This window comes from Desmodus rotundus, chromosome X (genome assembly GCF_022682495.2).
Source record: "Desmodus rotundus isolate HL8 chromosome X, HLdesRot8A.1, whole genome shotgun sequence".
In the NCBI taxonomy this organism is placed as follows: Eukaryota; Metazoa; Chordata; class Mammalia; order Chiroptera; family Phyllostomidae; genus Desmodus; species Desmodus rotundus.
This window is the reverse complement of record NC_071400.1, coordinates 100702720-100709668: the sequence shown is the minus strand read 5'-3', so window position 1 is coordinate 100709668 and position 6949 is coordinate 100702720.

Sequence of the window (6949 nt, the reverse complement as noted above, 5' to 3'; positions counted from 1 at the left end):
ATGTCCTGGAGTTTTTTGTTTGTTTGTTTTAATAGTTTATTTTTTTTAAGATTTTACTTATTTATTTGTAGAGACAGAGGAAAGGAGGGAGAAAGAGAGGGAGAGAAACTGATTGGCTGCCTTTCGCGCATCCTACAAACTATGGACCTGGCCCTCAACCCAGGCCTGTGCCCTGACTGGGAATCGAACCGGTGACTTTGGGCTTTGCAGGACGATGCCCACCCCACTGACACCGTGGTACAGGCACTGTCCTAGCTTTGGTGTTGTCCTGCCCTTGGGTGGCAAAGGTGGGTTAAGGGCCTCTGGGAGGGCAGGCGCCGACTGGCCTTGCCTCCTGTGCAACTTTCCGTGACTCAGTAATTATCGCAAAATACAAAAAAATTGCAACTCACAATGTGTAGAACATTTGTGAAAACAGGTACATTGGAGGGTCTGTTTCGACGCCCAGTCTCGGAAAGGGTTCTCTGTGACAGGAGGCACTCTCGTTGTGTTGCTCGGTGGAGTCCCGTGTTTGCCGAAGTCGGGGTTAACCATTGACCAGAGTCCCAGAGGAGACTGGAGCAAACTGAAGGGTGTGTAAACACACACGTGCACACTCAGACACGGGGACGGGATTGCCGGTTATTCATTTACGGATCAAGAGGACAGACAAGCAGGGTGTCCAGGTGTCAGTCCCTGGCCCCAGAGCGGAAGGGGCGCCTTCCACTGAGAACTCTGCAAAGTGACATGACAAGCCCACCTGCCTGCATCAGAACATTTCCTGGTCTTAACAACAGAGTGTTAACCACGTCCTTCACGGCTCGAACAGCACATAACATGTATCCTGAGTCTCGTACTTCAATCCCCCCCAAGTGGAAAGTACCAACGGGATCCCAGACTGTGTTTTGAGGGGACCCACGGGAGGCCCCTCAAAGGTGGGTGATCTTTGCACACCCACCTTTCTGTTGGGACGTTGGCTGCAAACCAAGCAGCCCACCGTGACCCAAAGTCAAGCCTCCTCCTTTTCAAGAATCTCAGCACGTGGGCACAAGGACCCCACCCGTGGGGAATGCAGCCAGGAGATTTCTGCTCGCACGTGGCTAGTGTGGACCCACCAGGGAAAGATGTCTCACATCTCAGGAGAACCTGTCAACCAAAGGAGGTCACTTTGCACACTCTATGACTGTGTAATTGCTATGCCGTGCTCTTCAAACGCATTCACAATAACACGGAATGGAAACCATAACTGAAAACCTGTTTTTAAATTTTCAGAAAGAAACATGACATACCAACAAAAAGTATATAGTTATATCAAGCACATTTTGAATGGCAAGCTTTGACTGAAAAACACTTAAAGACACCAATAGGGCTGGATTTTTACTGTCTTTGTCCCAGAATCACACTTAGAGATACTTCCAGTTGTTCCAAAATGTTTTGCTCAATATTCGCTCTCTCTACTCTAAATGATGTGTGTCTAGGTTTGTTTTCCTTTTCGTGGCTAAGTAAGATGAATACAATAGAAAAAAAGGACTTCGTAACCGTCAATTTTACTCTCAATTCCGTGATATGGCTCTCTGGGTTGGGGCCAACGGGGCGGTCCTTCTGCTGTGGGCTGGACTCGCTGGTGAGTCAGCGGTCAGGCCCTGGGTGGTGCAAGGCGGCTTTCTGTCTGTCTCCAGCTGGGAGAGCTCGTTCAGCGGCAGGTGCTACCTAAGTCAGCAGCTGCAAAACTGTAGACAGCACCTCTGCTGCATTCCATTGGCCAACGCCAGTGCCAATCCTGCTGCAGACAGAAGGGGGCGGGCCTGTGGCACTGCACCTGTCATGGGAGAAGCCAGAAAGCCACCATGCACATGTGCTCACCATGGGCAGAAATGCACCACACCCCCTTGTGCACCCCATGTTCATAACATGCCCTGGGGCTCCCCCCTCCAAAGACCCCGAGCCCGAGAAGACGTGGCCGGAGGCAGGGACAGCTGGCAGACGGCTCACCCCCAGCGTGTTGGGCACTCCCTAGACCAGATGATCGCCTGGATTTGCCAAATGAATTCCCCGTTGCATTTCTGAGTTGTCTGCTTCCTCGTGGCCGGCGTCCCGTCTCTCAGTGTGGGCATCATCCGTGTACAGAGGGCTAAGCCCGATCTCGCATACGCTCTGGCCGAATTCTCCTGATGTTATGAGAGAGTGGACCGTGGTAGCTCAATCACTGACTCTTTCTCTTATGGACTGAAGGCAGGGGTTCGTGCCCCCAAATGCAGAGGCTGAGACCCCAGCGCCTGACGTGATGGTGTTAGGAGGTGCGTTCTTTGGGATGTGCTGAAGTCATCAGGATGGGGAACCCATGATGGGCTTAGTGGCCTTTATAAAACAGACCCCGGAAAGCTCCTTGGCTCCTTCCACCGGGTGAAGACCCAGGAAGAAGCTGGCAGTCTTGTTTGAGGACGACCATCCTCACCAGACACCGAATCTGCTGGCACCTGGGTCTTGCACTTCAGCCTCCAAAGGGTGAGAAGTAACTGTCTGTTGTTTCTCATCTGCCTGATCTATGATCTCCCATCGTAGCAGCCTGAATAGTAAGGTCCGTCCGGAATCGAAGCTCTGTTGTAATGAATTGGTGGGGAGTGCAGGTAATGCTGGACCCAGGAGACCTGGGTGAGCAGGGGCCAGCACAGGTGTGAAGGCAGAAGGTCTCATGCCTCCACTTCCGGCCCAGGGGCTGTGACCACAGAGGTAAGTGTGGTCTCGGGGCTCCCCTAGCCAAGAAGGCGTCAGAGAAAACTGTACAGGAGAGACTTGCATCACAGGAAACCACCAAGTCTCGTAAATGATTTACGACTCTCCTAACGGTGTTTAACCAACAGCTGGTGCACTGGCTGGAACCAGGCAGCCTGCTTTGCTGAGTTGTAGCAAAAAAAAAAAAAAAAAAAAAAAAAAAAAAAAAAAAAAAAAAAAGGCAGTAACAATTCATGTTCTAACTCCATAAATTATCTATTTTGTCGTTCTCTGAGCCAATAGGGAGTCTTAACAATTAGCCATGGAAATGCACAAGCCTGCTGAGACTCCAGGCCCCACGCAAGCGCATGGGAGTCGGGCCTGAACACAAAGTTTTGGGATCAGCTCATTAGACACAGCGGTTGGAACAATTTGCCCTTTTAGAAGTGACGGGCAGGGGCGCGTCACCCCCATGCCATTTTCATTCCTATACGGGCACAGACGGACCTTGAATAGCAATGGGTTGACCTACACAGGTCCTCTCTTACGTGGATACTTTTTAAGCAACTCTATTGGAAAATGGTGGGGAGATTGGTGGGAAAAAAACCACATAAAGCAAATATGGCTGACATGTTAAAAATTAAGTAGACATGTAGATACGTCAGACATGCAGAAAATATACGTCTGTACTCTGTCTTCCTTGTAATTTTCTTCCCAACACTGTCTTCTTCCTCGCTCATTGTGTTGTGGGACTACAGTATACGGTACATGTGCTGTACAAAACCATGTCCTTGAGTGTTTATGAGGTCCGTCAGGCATGCTGTGAGCAGCAGGCGATCGGTAGTCAAGTTTGGGGGGAAGCCCAAATGGATGCGCAAGTCTTTGGCTGCTCGCGAGTGGGTGCCTCAAACTCAAGCGCGAGTGTAGACACGGTGGGTGTGTCGCCGATGAGGACAGAGACCACGAGAAGAAGCTTCTTTATCTGGATGCCTCGCTTTGCGAGAGGAGCTCACTTTCACTTTGATGCCTTTGGTTTTGGGGTCGAGCATCACGAGGGCCCTTAGTCTGGGCTGGGTGGGGCTTCCAGGCCAGGGGCCGACGCGGGAAATGTGCACAGGCTTCAGACTTGTCAGCAGACGGAGATTCACAGAAATCAACAGACGTCCCCTTCCCACGGCTCTGCGGCCGCCCCACGTCTTGGGGGCGCCCTGGATGGTTGACTTCACCCCATCACTGTGACCATCCTGGCCCACCCTTGGCAGCCGCCCCAGGTCGGGGACACGGTGCCAGCAACACAGGCAGTCCTAACACAGAAGGTTGTTGACCGGCTGAAGCAGACTGAGAGACAAACAGGATTCAGGATTTAAACACAGGGTTCTGGGAAGCTGGTTCTTGATTCTGAGTCACATGAACCACGGGCTGCAGCTTCATCAACAGAGCAGCTGTTCACAGATGAAGCAGCTTCCCCACAGCTCTTGATTTCTGCAGAAGACCCACCCCAGGCTATGTTTCAGATGCGGGAGCTAAGAACTCTTGCTTCTAATCCCAGCCCCTAGGTTACTTCCTGCCCCAGCGTAGCTGCTGGGGCTCCAGACATCACCTCCACATTCCAGGCAGCCACAAGATGAAGCAGAGAGAGCTCAAAGTGGCCTTTGCCGGCCATTGCGCTACCTCTTCAAGAATTTTTCAGAAGTGTTCCCTAACAATTTCTGCTGACGTTAATGTTATTCCATAGAACTTCTTTTCTTTTCTTTTCTTTTTTTTTAACTCTAAGGAAGAGTGAGCCAATAGTCTCATAGGTGGCATATTGCCAACATAAATAAAATCCAAGTCTCTGATTGTGGGAGAAAGTAGAAGAGATGTGGGATGGGCAAATTAGAGTCTCTCATGCACAACGGATGGATGGATGGGTGGGTGGGTGAATGGGTGGATGGATGGATGGATGGATAAATGGATGGATGAATTGAAGCATGGATGGATGATGGATAGATGGTTGGATGGATGGATGGATGGATGAATGGATGGATGGATAAATGGATGGATGGATGGATGAATGGATGGATGGATAAATGGATGGATGAATGGAAGCATGGATGGATAAATGGATGGATGAATGGAAGCATGGATGGATAAATGGATGGATGAATGGAAGCATGGATGGATAAATGGATGGATGAATGGAAGCATGGATGGATGATGGATAGATGGTTGGATGGATGGATGGATGGATGATGGATGGATGGTTGGATGGATGGATGGATGGATGAATGGATGGATGGATAAATGGATGGATGAATGGAAGCATGGATGGATGATGGATGGATGGATAAATGGATGGATGGGAGGATGGACAGTCAGATGCATGGATGAACGGATTACCACACAAGCAGATGGATGGATAATGATATGCATGTAAATGTAGAGGGAATATGTGCATATATGCATGTGACTGGCTTGGAGAACAGGCTATAAATAGACCAAAGTCAGGGGGATTAATCATTACGCACTCAGGAGATAGGCAAGGGTCCGGCAGAGGCGGGGAGCTACCGAGGGTTACGTTGAAACAAACATAGAGGAGGGCCGCTGGCGTCTGTCGGAAACGGTCAGAACTTGGCCGTGCCCCGAGGTCCAGCCAGTACAATGCACGGCCAGCTTGAACTCCCTGTCTCAGTCAAGCTTACGGCCTTCCAACACGCTTCCCGTGCCGTTTGGATACAACCCAAGAGGTTTCTTCCACTAACTTAATTGCCATTCTGGAAGATAAAGCTCCCCTGTCACCAGAGTGGCTGTGAAATATTGTGGACATTTTAATTCGGAGCCGAGGAAAGTTGCACTTGGCAATAACCCCAAGGCAGCTGAGTGAATTAGAAAGACAAGCTTTCAAAAGGCCTCTCTGTAGCCACGTACGTAAAAGCCTGCAAGCCCGGCATTCAGAGAGTGACCAGGCATATTTATTATGCTGGGTGATGGGGGCCTAACCCCTCAGTGATAAGATGCACCCCGACTCCAGAACTTTGTGGGACATTACAAGTGTGAAGAGTTTGCGATTGTGCAGGTAGGAATTTCTTTTGAAGATAATAGGAGTGAACTGGAAATTTCCCAGGAAAGAATCTCTGCATTCTGCAGGAAGCACGAGTTTTTTGTTTGTTCGTTCTCATCTATGCTCCATTCTGAGGCTGACTGACCTCAAGGTGCCAAAAAGGCTGCAGCAGCTCCAGCATCCCATCCTCTTCCACCATAAGAGCTCTGAGGTCCTCCCATTGGCTCTGGCTTAGGGTCTCCACCCTCCATTGGCCCCAAGACTGGCAGGGGGGAGATGGAAAGTACTAATTGACACTTTTAAGGGTACATGGGGGAGGGTTAGAAAAAAGATGTAAAGAGGCCTGAACCGGGGACAGGGGGTGGGGCTCTGCAGCTAGGTGGCCCACCTAGGCTTACTACAAGAAGTAACACTTCAAAGGCTGGGGGGAGGGGGGTCTGTTTGTTTTTTCTCGCTGAAAGGATACCTGGTCTGCACGGGTTTGGGATTCCCTCGGCCAAGGAATGAACAGCCTGGCCCCGAGGAGCTGTCAGACGCAGCCGGTGTAAGGTGAGCGTTCACACAGAGGCAAGGTGGGCTCTGGCGCACGGCCCGCCCCCTGTGGCCAGGGCTGTGCCTGATCCTGGGCGCCAGCCTGCGGCCGCAGACCGGCTCCTTGAGGCCAGGAACCGGGGCCTTGACTCGCGCTGGGAGGAGGGGACAGCTGCGCTCACCAGACCTCGGTCGGCCTTGGCGGGCGGATTGCGCCACTGTGACTCAGGGATCCTTCCCCTGTCCGAGACGCAGTCTCAGGCCCCCGCGGCCACGCGGACAGAATTTTAAGCTAATAATCTTCATTAAAGAAATACACTGCAAGCCTGGCACAGGGAAAGGCAGCTGGTGCCCTTTGAATGCCTGCAGAGACCCCTGAGAACGGGGCCTGCCGCCTCAGATGGGACAGGGGAGGCTTGTCCGGCCTTGCCAGCCACACCCCCGACCTGGCCTGGGGGGATTTTCGGGAACTGGAGGCCTCTCGAGCCGCAGCCCTTGGTCAGGCGGGGGAAGAGACGACCGACCCGCACTGCCTCCAAGCCCCCACCCTGCTGTGGTGTCCGTGAGTCCAGCCTGGACTTTGGGGGGCAGTGCACCCCCACTTTCCCCTCAAAGCTAGAGGAGCTCACTCTGTTTTCCTAAGGAGTCTCTCTTGGGGGCGGGGGTCCCGTTACAGTCTGGAAGGGG